The 14,453-nt window shown below is 38.0% G+C and overlaps 1 protein-coding gene across 5 annotated transcripts in view; it reads left to right on the top strand.

The window, feature by feature from the left end:
* LOC137021477 (signal-induced proliferation-associated 1 like 2) overlaps positions 1 to 14,453 on the top strand; it is a 75,880-nt gene that overhangs the window by 19,745 nt on the left and 41,682 nt on the right. Inside the window, exon 1 of one of the 5 annotated variants that reach the window (XM_067387965.1) lies at positions 4,173 to 4,496. The exons of 2 other annotated variants lie outside the window; for them this stretch is intronic. The gene's annotated coding sequence lies outside the window, so the exon portion shown is untranslated. Of the gene's footprint in view, positions 1 to 4,172; positions 4,510 to 5,286; positions 5,337 to 14,453 lie in introns of those variants that run through there. 2 more of the 5 variants (XM_067387963.1, XM_067387964.1) reach the window with 2 other exon arrangements.

The raw sequence follows: 14,453 nt of genomic DNA, 5'->3' as shown, positions 1-14,453 counted from the left end.
ATGTTTAGCTAATATTACACAAACCATGTTTCCATTCACAATCTGAGTCAGCTGCATTCTAAAAATCAGTATCCTTATATCCTTACTCCTTTGAAAAATATCCGTCGAACAACTTAACAATGTCAGTGGAGAAAGTCATATAGTTCATCATAAAGTCGCAATATACGCGATATACATAATTCACCCGCTATATTGCTAAATATAGCCAATTTTTTAACATCAACAGAAAATTATACAGGGATTACCTGCCTTCTTTTGAGACCCCCCTGCTTCACAGCATAGTAATGATATGCTAAAGCCTGGCCCGCACATTGATGGGATTGCTTGCAATCTCTGTGACGTATGAGAACGGGCGATTTCAAACCACGTTTTTGAGACTGTCTTTGGTTCACTGCAGTTTTAAGGACAAAATACTCAGCAATGGTTTTGACTGGTTAATTTGCACATGGTTTGTCTTAAAGGAGTCTTGTTATGCTCCTTTTCCCAAGATGTAATATAAGTGTCCCCAGAATGTGTCTGTGAAGTTTTTGCTCAAAATACCCCACAGATCATTTATTATAGCTTGTCAAATTTGCCCCTATTTGGGTGTGAGCAAAAACCCAACGCAAATGCAAATGAGCTGCTGCTCCCGACCCACTTTCCACCACTTTGCTTCGGTTGCTCAACAACAACAAAGCTGTAGAATCTCACGCAGCTGAAATGAGGATTGTCAGTAATGGTGTTCAGCCTTATATTGTTCAAACAGGAGTCAAACAATGATGGAGTGACTCAGGAATAACTTTTAGAATGTATCTAGACATTTCTGAATGGTTACTGGATAAATTTATGTAGTTGCTGTGGAGTTGATTCAACTCATCAACTAGCATGTGCCGTCATGTTAATATTTTGTGCAAATCCAACGTTGTATTGACTCTTGTTTGTGAAGCAGTCCGACGTAAAAATGACGGCATGGTAACAATACTCTACTACAACAACTCTTCCTCTTCTCTAAAGCAGCCCAACGTGGCCTCACACCCTTTGTTGCATCTTCTCAGGGGCAGGTTTTATGTAAATTTTGAGGTTTGTGAGAAGCTTGTAAAGCATTTTCTGTAAAGGAAAATATCTCCCTTTGTATTGAACTTTGGGCATCATAACTTTGAAGATGTTGTTTATGCTCAAACAGCAACATTACACACTAACTAAAAAGTTTAATCATAATCAGCGATCCCTTTAAAGCATGTTAAAAACACCACATAGGCATATAAACACCATTAAAAATGTGATTTTCACCACTTTAAGAATAGAATTTCTTGCGTTGTTAAGTTCAATTTGCATCCTTGCCAAATTACAGTTAAGGGTTTCAGTGCTATTGGAGTGTTGAAATGTCTCTTGTCCAATCAAATTAGAGCACCAGAACTAAGAATAAGTTTTGAAGTGCGCTCACACATCCAGTAGCTCCATTTCACTTAGACTAACTTGCTCTGGGCTTGTCTGTTGGAAACTTTGCATTGGAGCATGCACACAGGCGGTTGCAGTGATCCATGAACACATTAGCCAGGCTGCAGGGAGAATGAAGATGGGTGAGTTAGGGATAGAGAGAGAGAGAGAGAAAGAAAGAGCCTTGACAGAACAGTGCAGCCTGGAAGAGAGGGAGAGAAAGACATGGACCCTAACAAGCAGTAAGGCCCTGGAGACATACAGACCACCACAGTGCACAGAAGCAGCTTCAAATGTGCCATTGATTCAGTTGACAGTAGTGAGAGGGAGAAGGAAACTCGGACTGTGTGTCCTTTCCTTACATTTAAACTCGTATAAACAGATTGGGTTAGCCTGACAGAGCGATGTGTAAATATTCCCCTGGAGACTTGGCACAGCTGTAGGCGGAGCGAGGCAAGGCATCGTTGGTATTTGTTGCAGTGGTTCGATCACTGTGCATTACCGTCCAGCTCTGTGTGCTCAGGGTTTCAGTCCACTTCCCCCAGAGGTTTGTTCCCATCGTTACTGTCTGTTTAGATGCATTTTTAATGACATACAGTCTGTACTGACTGGAAGTTTGAGCTGTTCAGTGTTTTACTGTTTTTGTGTATGTGTACTGAGCTGACACTGCGAGGTGTGTGCATGGGCCCATCGATCAAACTTTGTATAGCACACTTCCTGTAAACAGAGGAAAACAGATGCAGCATAATAAATATTATTACTTAGAAATTTGGCTTATGGACAACAGATCACAAAGCTGTTCAGCAATAAGACAGGAGATAATGAAATATATTGTATATGTAATATATGTTGTATATATAATAATGTATATGGGTTAATGACGTGATGGGTAATTTTTTTGTCCAAAAGCCTTAAAAATAATAAAAACAACGATATGACATCCAAAGTATGTAAGGTAGTACACCTAGATCTCTTTTATGAAAACCAAAAGGCTTTAATTATATTTTGCTACATGTAAATGTATTTTAAAGATTTTGAAGTGTCAAAAGGTCATTCGGTTTAACCGTCCACAGGCCAATACAGCCATTTCATTTGTGATCTTAAACTGTAAAAGGCCTAAGTGTGTATATTTTTTTATTATTCTGGCATGATTTTATATCAGCATAGTGCAAAATGGTATTCTACAAATTTAAGTCTAGAAGTTTGCTTTGCTTACAGGAAAGAATGTCCGGAAAAATTATTTTCATTGATGTAATTTTGAGTAACCTATATAAAAGGACCGTTTTGGATCAAGTCATGCAGTCAATGTCATGTGACAGGATGTGACATCATTCAGACACCTGAAAAGGACCACATGGTCATGAAGCAAAGTAACTAACTTTCTCTTAACTATTTGAAAATTCATGTTTTCACTTGCTCATACGCATGTCCCGAAACATCAGGTCATTTGGTACAACCGCTATAAAACATGGAAAATGTTGTAATATTTTAAAAACTTGTATTAAATATAAAATGATTGTCCTTTTGTTAGCTAGCTAGATATCAGCCTGTTAGCATTGTTTAAAAATATCATCATTTGGTATAACCAAAAGTGTCATTCGGTAAAACCGAAATTTTGGTTAAACTGAATGACTTTTTTGGTGACAAATTTTGTCCATCTTGTAAAAAATGACAAAAGCAGTGTTAATTGATTCATAAAAACCAAATCATCTCATTTTTAACACTTAATAAAACTTTAAAATTAATTATATCTCTGTTATGGTTTTTTTACACTTAAAGTAAATAAATAAGTAAATAAATGAGAACTGTAAAGTGAAAGGTAAAAGTAAATCTGGAATGCTAAAGTGTGTAACTTCTTCAGCATCAAACAGAATTTAAAAACTAAAGACCGTTTTCAAAGACTTTGTAGAAACACTCCTCCCATCTGCTATTGGTTGATAAAACAGATATCCCCGCCCCTAAACTCGCACTATTGGTTGAGCCAGTGTTGCTGTGCTGGGCAAGGATGCTCAGTGTTTTGATATCACCACTGAGCCCCAGTGTTTACAATATTTTCTGAATTCAGTCTACTTAGTTTACTCATAGTTGTCTCTGAATGTTAGACTTTAGATTTTAAATTTAAAAAAAATACACACATCACCTTTAAATCAGAGTGTGTGAGCATTTCTGCTGTGTTCTGTTAGAATCAGGTCTTGTCTCGCTGTCATTGTCCTCCATTCGCCCTCACCGCCACAGGATGTCTGAGTTTACAGCGCCACAGCATATGGCTTGTACATGGGATTATTCCACCTCTGTCCTCTCTGTCACTCTCAAAACTCTCACTCTCTCTTTCACCCTTCTGTAACTGAATTGAGGAGTAAAAAAGCATGTAGAAGCCCCTCAGATGTGGTCTCTATGCCTCTTTGAGGGTCTTTGCATCAATGCAGGTGGATTGAATAGGTTTGGGGGGCGGGTTGAGTTCAAGAGAAGCAGGGGGGGAAAGGGCTTTATCTGTCGGTCCGATAACTGGAGTTTCATGGTACCGCCTCTTTTTATAGAAATGCTAATCTGAGCCAGTGGCACCAGTCGTTAGGGGCTTTTGTTCGGGGGGCAAAGGGGTCTGGAGAGATGTTGGGGGTTGAGGAAATGAGGTTTGGCTTTCTTTTAATTGTTCTCTCACTCTCTATATACACACGAGTGCTTTTATCGTCTCTGTTTTCTCTTTATCTTAACAGTGTTTTCACCGCACACATTTGTCTTAATGAGTAACCAGCATCAGCCCTTCGTATCAGCCAGGCTTGTGGCCTACACAGGGAATGTATTGATTTGTTGAGGTAAAGTAAATGTTGTTTGTTAGAAAAGACACATCCCCAGGTACATCTTTGGGTGTGGTTTCCAGGTGTTGGCAGGGTTCTGAATATCAGTTTGTAAAGCCAAGGCCTTGGGGACTTTTCTGCCGACATGGATGGATTTACAGCTGTTTTTCTGCAATGAGGATGTGGTGGAGGGCAACCGTTCCAAACCCACTGATTGAGCTGATCGGTCCTGACACGACTGCCAATGTGTGCTTTATTCTTATCTGTGATGGCTGGGAAGAGAATGTGAGTTTGTTTGGTGAGTTGCTCTTGTTTTGACATTTGTAACATGCGGGATCACTCTCGGCAGGCTTTTCTGAGGTTAGATGAAGAGCTCTGTAATGCTGGGAATGGCTGCAATATAATTACATTTAACTGTCAGTGGGATAGATGTCCTTCAGCAGTGAAAGAGGTGTTTACATTCTATTTTTCTTTCTTTGCCTTTTTATTGTGAATTTATTTATTGACACATGCTTGTGTTAGAAATGGCTCACAAGGGCAACGAATCATCCAACAACCAACTAGTCCATTGTTATCTAGTTTATGCATCAAATGATAATTTTATCCCAATTTAATTTATTCAAAAACACATAAAGTTCATAAAGTAAAAAAAAAAATGTCAGGGTGATACAGCTGTCTGGATATCATTATTAAGAAAAGGTAGTAGTAATTTAGCATAATCTCTTTTTTTTTCTTGAATTTCTTTAAACAAAACTTCTTCATTGCTTGTTGATAGTCAAAAAATATAAAATGTTAATATTAAATTTATATATTATAGAGAAATATTGTGGCCTTTTATTTTTCATGGACACCATGATGGCGTCATTGACACCAGTCTAGATTTTTTTAAAAATATATTTAATTTCAGTGGCATTGCTTTTGTTAGCATGATGATAGCTTGTTGTGCTTTAACTGTTTGCCAGTTTGCATGTTAAAAAACTTCAGAAAAGTGTGTCTAAATCCCTTTGTATTTTTTTTAATGGTCTAGGGCAAAGGTTCTGGTGGGTTGTGACCCAGAAATTGATCGCAGGTCTGTTCTTATGCCATTGTGGGGGGAAACGGTGATGAACTCAAACTAAAGTTAAGGTAGCTAAAATACATAGACTTATCAGTGTTCCACTGGAGAAGAAAAAGGTTCACATCACTTTTGTTGTTTAAGTCAAATCAAATTGTTCTGCATTTTGTCACAAATTAATTATGGCAATGTAAATACACAAATGGTTGGGGAATGCAAGTTAAAAAATGTTAAGATGTCATGTAAATGCTTAAGTCTGAATGCAAAGGAATCTGTGACTTGATAGAAGCTAGGTAGCTAGGTAGTTTTGTACACTAAAAAATTTGGTGTAAAAACTTTTTTAATTTAGAAATTGCTTGTAAATTTCACAGATAATTACAAAGAAATGGCAAGTAAAATTCTGAAGTACAAAGAATTAAATAGTATTTGCTTGTAAAATGTTTTCCAATAACCTTTTTTATTATTATTATTTACAACTTTGAGAAATAATTTGTTTAAAGTGTATTGTTAATTACACAAAAAAACTTTCACTGTTGTCAGTTTCATTCAAACCATCCATGTTCACATTACTTAAAAACTCATGTAACTACATGAACTTAATTTAACTGAGTTGTTTCTACACTTAAAAAAATAATTGGTGGATTTACTTAAAATATAAATATTATGTAATAGTGACAACCTCAAATGATTTGTATTTACTCAAAGAAATGTTGTTTTTCTAAACATTTTTTCTAAAATGTTATTTATACAAATTACTCAATATAGTTGTGTGGAACCCACTTGACTGTTTTTTTTTTTTTTTAAGTAAATCCAACAATTCATTTTTTTAAGTGACCATAAAATATAATATTGTTACATTTCACTTTAAGTACTTTTTTTCTTTTGTTACTTGATGTCCAATGGAAAATTTGGGTATGTAAAACCTGTTGAGAAGCACAGTTCAATTGGATGCTGGTTAAAGGTCATATTACTAAGTCTGAGGAGTCCAGGTCTTTTTATTCAGAGTGTGTGTGTGTGTGTGTGTGCTGGTTAAGGTATTTGGCAGGGATGGTGCAGCAGGGTGTTGGGGTGTGTGTGTGTGTGTGTGTGTGTGTGTTCGGCTGCTGTGAGGAGCTCAGAATGCCAGATGGTGCTTGTTAAACTCAAAAAGCTCTCCCACTCTCGACTGGAGCTCCGCGGTGTGGACCACATGCTGTCTGGAATGACCAGCCTCAATTCAGACAGGCGGAATTCTCCAACACCCAAAGCTACCTGCTGCTTCGGTTTTCTCACAGGCCCTTTCAGCCTCCCTTTTAAGTGCAGCATGTCGTCAGAAACTCCCGGTGAATGAAGACTACCGCTCGAGCTTGAGAAGAAATTAGTTCAGCTCAGTGGGACAATGCAGTGCTGCTTCCATAAAGATGCCCGCTGCTGTCCAAACCCATAAAGGAACAACTTGAATGAGAGAAACAAGGAGGCAGTGTGTTTCCACCATGTAGACAGGTTTGTGAAAGACCCTTGGCCTGTTTGCTCCCACTGACCTTAAAGAAGCAGAGACAGATTTAGAGTCATGTCATCGATTGCTGTCGAAACTTGCCGTCGAGCTCTATGCGTGTGCGAAACAACCAGTACCCACATGTTTATTTGTGTCTGGTCCTGTCCTGTGAATGTGTTTTTGTGTTTTTACCCTTTAGTGTTGTCAGCAGGTGAACCACAGAAATCGAAACTCTTGTCAAACTTTCAGCATGTTTGTCATTCACCCTGCAGCTGTACGCCTATCTTAACAACTTTTGCTTTATTCAGATTTTAATTAAACGAGGCACTAGGCCGTATCGCCCTTTATGCTGTCCCTAAAACCTCATTGATGTGTGTGAAAAGGAGGATTTGTGTCTGTACAAAAGGCTTACATAAACTCTTAACTCTACTTTTTGAGGTGCTAGCTGATGAGCATTGTTCAAATAAGCCCTATTGGGCCTAGGCCAAGACTTATGGTGTTTAAAGGACTGAAGGGTTGGAGGTTAATTTACCTCATGGCTTTGTTTAAGATGCCCCCGTATAAGGTTCCATTACGCATAAGATTGGTGTTGTTTGTGGTTGGTGTGTCATATGGAAGACATTAAATGTGTTAAAATTAGGATAACTTACCCTTAACACAGCTCATTAGCCAAAATAGTTGGGTTCCTTGTAAAACAGTGAATGTGTGTGCCAGAAGCATACTTACTACGCAAGTGTACAAATGCTTGGGCAATGCATTGCAAGTGGGCGGCCTATTGTATATAATGAAACGGGATGATATATCTTTTGAGAAAATTGGCATTAGTAATCATGTCTGCATGGTTGATTAACATAAAGTATACTTCAGTTTTGACGCAAACGCTTACTATTCAGCCGAACGTGTAGTCCTTCAGTATGCTCCACTTGATAGCACCACTAGTGGTGCCAAACAGGTTGCAGTTCCATTTGGTGCCACTAGTGCAATACACACTTGGGGTGCGTTCACACTTGTCACGTTTGGTTCAAACGAACCCTGGTGCGGTTGCTCGGTTATTGTGGTTCATTTGAACATATGTGAACGCTGCCATCCGAACCCTGGTGAGCACCAAACAAGCGGAACGAGGCCGCTGAAAAGATGGGTCTCAGTCCGCTTCCAAATGAACTCTGGTGCGGTTCGAATGATATATGAACGCAACACGGACCAAAGACATGTAACCGATCCAAAAACAGGAAGACGAGACCCTAAAATGGACAGAATCATCACGCATGTCGGTTTTTTTCGTCATAGACGCGAGTTTGCTCATCACAGGCATCGGATGCGCGTCTCCACGCAGCAGATCATTTGTGTATGACGGAGGGATTCGCGAAAGTGTTTTGACTACTTTTACACATTTTATAAGCTCTTCACGAGTTCCCAGCTGGCCAAAATACCATCACATGCAGGCTACGCCCCGCTACACACACACAACGAGCGCATTTACCTCAGCAAACAGCATTGTTTTGGATGTTCGGTAAGTTCTGTCTCAAAATAAGCAATACGTCATAAAATCCGACCAATCACGTTGTGAATGTATCCCTATGCCTTAAGGTTCGGTATCTTTTGGTTCGGTGATAAAATTGCCAATCTGAACGCTAACCGGACCAGGACTAAATGTTCTTTTTTCTTCTTTGCTCCGGACCAAATGAACCAAATGAACCGAACTACAAGTGTGAACGCACCCTTAAAGGCATAGTTCACCCAAAAATGAAAATTCTGTCATCATTTACTCACCCTCAAGTTGTTCCAAACCTGTATGAATTTCTTGCTTCTGCTGAACAAAAAAGAATATATTTTGAAGAATGTCAGTAACCAAACAGTTGATAGGCCCCATTGACTTCCATATTATTATTATTTTCCCCATACTATGGAAGTCACTTGGGCTCATCAACTGTTTGGTTACCATATTTTCTTTTTTGTTCAGCAGAAAAAAGAAATTCACACAGGTTTGGAACAACTTGAGCATAAAATTAAAATAAAATGGAAACTGCGATCGGCGTTTCTTCCCTATTGTGACGAATATCCGAGAGAAACGACTTCTCGGATGAGTAAAAAATGCAGAGTGAGACTTTATTTTGTTATTTTTAATGTAGTTACAGTTAATGTTTTTTTTTCATTAAAGATGGCAAGAACACATGAATTGATATGCACGGATAAATAATTTATAATAAACACTGCAATATTGCATAAAAATGTGCATGTTATTAATCAGGTAAATTTGCTGATAGTTTAATTAACTTTAACTAACTCAGCAAGATTTTCTTCAAACTGTTGCTGTTAGAAAACACTTTACGCAAGCGCCCCTGTGGCATAGTTGAGAAAGTGTATTTGGTTGCGTTATAAATTGCTGACACATTTAGCTAGAAGGTTTTGTTTCATAGAGTATGTTTATGGCCTAGAGTGAGTGAGGGATTTGGATGAGGAGGTGGGCGTCCCTCATGTTTAAATCCAACTGGCTGCGAGGCAAAATATCTCAATGATAATGTGTGCCTGTCTCCTCCACTTCAGTCCCAGCTGAGAATAAGGGAATATCTGTCAAACAAAGGCGATTCCAGCTATTATTGATAAGATCAACAGTGTGTACATGAAATTTTGTTAATTAACAGGACTTTATCTCTCATTGGGCTGGATGCCATAAACTCCATCACAGACAGTCATGTCTAGTCTAGCAGATGCTGACTGGCTGTCTGCGTTTGCGCATGTCTGACTCATTTTAACAGCTGATACCCGTTATCCAGGTCAGTCAAAGCCAAAAGCTGAGTCTGAAGTCATGAAAGCGAGTGGAAAAAAGCGTTTTCTCGCACTTTGACTTGGGCCTTTTCCCAAATTGGTGAAGAGGCAGTCAAGCTGTGAGCTTTTAGCATGAAATTATGGGTCTTCCTTGTTAAAGTTCTGGCAGTGAATATGACAAGATCTTGACATGTTCTGGCACACAAGCCTGCATTCCTGCATAAAACTTGCCAACTAGAGGTAATTTTGCTTTGCAAAATACTTAGGAAGTAGTCATATCTGGGTTGTATCTTACTGTAAATGAAGGAAATGTGGGTTATTGTGTTTAAGCCAGAACACTGACCCAATTCTAAACCACAGCCCTTTCTCACGGGCCATTCCCTGACTGTTTGCTCACTGTTGGAGGGCCATGTTTGTTTGGTAAACACCTGGAAATTATATTAACCCAAATGGTAAAGGTCAGTTGCTGTATTCCCCTCAGAAAGCCCCCTCAGTGCACCCCCTGGGGTCCAAACTTTCAACTCATGCCCACACTGCCTGTGAGGGTGTGAGACCTGCCTTTTGTTTGTTTATTGTTCTCTTCCAGTCTCTCACTGGGTCTGTTCCTTTTCCTCTCTTTCCCATTCCCAACATTCACATCCTCATAGTTTGCAGTAGAGTTAGACTTCAGTTTTTCACTGTAAACTAGGGCTGCCCGATTAATCGCATGCGATTGTCACGCGCATTTCGTCAGTAAAGCCGGTTCCCTGATTACCGCTAAATCGCCATCACCTGCTTTCAAATGGAGCGCCATTTAATAGACAGAGCCGTAGATCACTGACAAGCCACGCAAGATTGCGTTCATATCGCAGATGAATCGCCTTCAATAATGAATTTGAAAGCAGGTGATGGCTTATTATTCAATGCACATATGTATGTATATATATATATATATATATATATATATATATATATTTATATATATATATATATATATTTTTTTTTATATAATATATTTTTTATATATATTTTTATATATATATATATATATATATATTTTATATATATTTATATTTTATATATATATATATATATATATATATATATATATATATATATATATATATATATATATATATATATATATATATATATATATATATATATATATATATATATATATATATATATATATAATTAAAAAAGCAACTTTGCAACAAGTTATAATGTAAACCTGTAATGTAACTCATAAACACATTAATCAATCTATCCATGTTTGTCTTACGGATTTTAGTGAACTCTGTGCTGAAATGTCCGTGTGAAACAGTCTTGTAGGTTTCCTACATGCCGTCGCTTGGAATAAATCCAGAAATGTTCGTGGCATGTGAGGCATTAGGGCACACCGGCTCCTGGCTCTTGTTATAGTGCCTGTAACACTGGAATGCATAAGCGGCAAATATACTCCATCCTTACTCCTAACAAGGAAAAGGAAAACGAGAACACAAGACCTCCCAGCAGCGTCTCAGGAATTAGAAATGTAGGTGAGCTCAGGGCTGGAGCGGAAAGATCCTGGAACGCTTTGACAGCATCTGACAGGGTGTGCCCTTGTAGGGTGTTCACTGGGGCTGATGTCAAAAACTTTCTGGTTCTACTAGGTGTCTGCTCACCCTAGCTACCCTTTCAAAACTGCAGGGCTCAATTTACTCAATCCTTCTGTCAAAGTCATCTTGTTTTTTTCAATAAAACCCAGGAGCAAACAATAGTGGACAGGGCAGGAAGCAATAATCCATTAGGTGTAACCTTGTAACATTGATTTGGGGACTGAGTTTACAACAGTTATGTTTACAACATTTCTCTGGAGAGAAATGATTCTGTTTTTAACTATGGAATCTAAAAAAGTGGGGACCAAAAGTAATTTGAAGTATGAATACTTTTTGACCTTTCTCTCTGTGGCTTGGACAGACGGGGACTGTCTGTGAGTGAGCTGACCTCCTTTCCAGCACTTTTGATCTGTTTTGCATCATATTTCAAAGACTATGTCTCAAAAAAGACTGTTGTGCCCATCAATCATCCAGTAAAAGGTGACGTAGTTTAACTAACGTCAGACTGACTAAATCTATTTCCTGGTAAAACAATCAAAAAATCTTGTGGATTTATTACCGAACATCAAACAAAAGTGTCCATGTAAGCTGCTTATTCTGATTGCGGAAAAAACCTTGATTTATGCCGGTCAGGAAGTGGACATTTCTAACAAGGGAGAGAGAGAAAAACCTTTAGTTCAAATATTCTCTCATATCTTCTGCTCTATCACACCCTGAGCAGACAGGGAGTCCTTTTAACTTCTGTGGCTGTTGGAAATGATAGACGGGCCAATGTGGTCACAGTCCCTGCTATAGATCCAGCTGTCTAAATAGATTGGGTCAGTGTGTCTTTGCGGTGAGGGATGATAGCCATGATGAGCTCTGTTGTTTGGGCGGCACGGTGCATGTGAGCGAGCGTTTGAAAGCAGGGGACCGGCTCATAATGGTAATCGATGACCTGTACAGGAACTGCAGCTGGACAGAGGGCGTCTGAGGGGACAGGACTGGCCATTTGCCTGACTCTGAAGCCCAGCGGGAGATAGTGGGAGGGAGCCTTTCAGATGTGCAATTTGTTGTCCTCTCAAGCCTTTGCTATTGTGCTTGATGTGCTATTTCTCTTTCTTTTCTTGTTTTGGATAAGGCTGATTTATTGGGATCAAATTTGGTAATGCCTCTAAAGACAGAGTACACATCATTATAACACATATTTCCATTTATTTGAACAAAAATGTTCCCAAAACAGACATTTGTTGTATCCCAGGGATCATAGTGATGTTGTATGTCTTGGAGGACAAACGGACCTCCTTCTGACATATGAATTTTTAAAACCACAGAGGATTCACAGTCAGATATGAATAATTCATGCAAGTTACATTTGTTGTTTCAATGATTAAGACGTGAGTTTAGATTTACGTGTTACTGAACACCGCTATAAGGTGGTGTGGATATTAGATGATGACACTCCTAAACTTCTAAACATTTGTTTTTCTTATGAACCCCATGAAGAAACATCCAGATCATATTTCACCCCAAAATCAAAATATGAATTTATATTTTGCATAGTGGAAATTAGTGGAAATAATTTAAAATTATTTAAAGCTGCAGTCCGTAACTTTTTTTGGTTAAAAATGATCAAAAATCAATTTTTGAGCAAGTACATAACCAGCCAGTGTTCAAAACTATCTCCTTATCTCAGATCGATTCACAATGGTAAGCTTGTAACAATGTTTTATAATAAGAGCAACATGGTGGATTTCCACGAGAAAATCGAGCATGCAGCAGTTCGTCTTTGCGTCATTACGTCACATCCGTAAACAGAAAAAAGGAGTCCAGGCAAGTCTGTTTTATCATGTGAGGATGCAGCTTGTAATGAATCATTTATAGTCTGTTCTCACAGCAGCTGAAATAATTAAATGTCAGTTTGACACTGACAATCATCAGTGACAACTGGAGATTCACCCGTAGTCAAAAAGCAAAAGACTTTGGACTGTGGAGTGGCTACAGAAATGGAAATCTACAGGAAATCTACCTCTAATATACACTAAATACACATAGCGTGTGTCTCAATCAGCTCCATAGTTCAATAGCCAGGCCACTGATCAGGGAATCGGCCACATTTATTTACATGATATACTGATTCACGAGCTAGGGAGCTGATTGAGACACAGGGATAGTCACACAATGCTGATGTTTTTAACATTAACAATTTGAGAACAAAGGATAATGGTAATAATAATTTGCACAGTTTGGCAAGATTCGAGCTAAGCGATCGTTAGATTTAATCACCATTGACAGCACAATTTATTGTAGGCCTAATGCTTTTTTCCTCAGTTGGTCAAAACAAAAGTGGCAGAAATGTTACTTACTTGCTCAGATGATATTTTCCAGTGAAAATATTGGTCATACTTTCAAGACGTAGAATCTGTGATTCTGAAGTACAGTATCCACACCGGTGCGGTGACTGACAGCAAGCATTCGATTTTTATATTATTAAATATATCGTATTAAATTTTACAACAAATAATATCATGATATATTTGTAAGCTTGAATTTTAGAAATTTATTTTAAAACTAAAATAATACTTTTTTTCCCACATTACAGCAGTGACAATTGTTTTTTCTCTGCATTATGATAATAAGAATTGTCATGAAAATAATGTCACTATGTAAAAAAATAAAATAAATAAATCTTCGTATTAAAAAAAAAAAAAAATAGTATAAATGATCTATGCATTTAGAATGTGTGTGAAATATAATTTCTTATTCATTGCTTTGGTTTTGGGGTGAAAAACAATTCCAGACCATTCTTAGCGGTTTTCGTGAGATTCACCGTATCATTTGCCAGGATATCAAGGTTCTGAGTTGTTTTGTGAAAGAGAGCCTCCCTACATGTTGCTTTTTTCTCCTTTTAATATTTAACAGCATTCTTTAAAAATGAAACAGCTTGTCATTTGTGCACTTTTTTTCTTTTTCTGAAGTCCGATGCTAAGTTTAGCCTGACCAGCCCTCTCTGTTTACGCCATGGCATGTTCAGTTTAACCCAATGTTCAGTGCTGCTGGGAGTGTTTTTGATCATGGAACTTTTGCATTTTAAATGTTTGATTACACACAGATTTTAAAAGCAAGAATACCTCTGCATCTCCTCTGGGAATAAACATGTCGCTTTGTGCCTATGTCCAAATGTCAACGGCGTATCTTTTGATGAATGTATAACAGAGATTTCCCCTTTTGCTCTATCTAGATGTCAACTGAAAAGGAAAGTCATTTCAGAGGTGGAGTAGGCTATTATGTTACGATTAACGATTGCAAAAACAATTGTTTTCTTTGGAATAACATGCACCCATGAATTGTGCACAATAGGACAGATGAATAAAGTGTAAAAGGTCAAT

This window comes from Chanodichthys erythropterus, chromosome 6 (assembly GCF_024489055.1).
Source record: "Chanodichthys erythropterus isolate Z2021 chromosome 6, ASM2448905v1, whole genome shotgun sequence".
In the NCBI taxonomy this organism is placed as follows: domain Eukaryota; kingdom Metazoa; phylum Chordata; class Actinopteri; order Cypriniformes; family Xenocyprididae; genus Chanodichthys; species Chanodichthys erythropterus.
The sequence above is the reverse complement of the archived record's forward strand: the minus strand, read 5'-3'. Positions and strand labels throughout refer to the sequence as shown.